Consider the following 277-nt stretch of genomic DNA (forward strand, 5'->3'; position numbering starts at 1 on the left):
ATTCCTGCTACAGTGCAAAGAAAGGGACCAAGGTTCCCAGGAAATGTTTGCTCAGAATGGAAGATGAGGACCAAGGAGGCGGAGGTGGAGGCTGAGGAGGAGGAGGAGGAAGAGGAGGAAGGCAGCCGTCGTGGGAGCCTGGTAGAGGAAGATCCAGCTACAGAAAACTGGACAGGAGAGAGAGAAAACAGCCATCTGCTTTCTCCAGCACGGCAGCCGATGTCATCAGCAACTCAGGGCCGGTGTCCCTGTTTGACTGTGGCCATGGTTTTGTCTG

This window comes from Tupaia chinensis, unplaced genomic scaffold (assembly GCF_000334495.1).
Source record: "Tupaia chinensis unplaced genomic scaffold, TupChi_1.0 Scaffold000489_1, whole genome shotgun sequence".
NCBI lineage: Eukaryota > Metazoa > Chordata > Mammalia > Scandentia > Tupaiidae > Tupaia > Tupaia belangeri.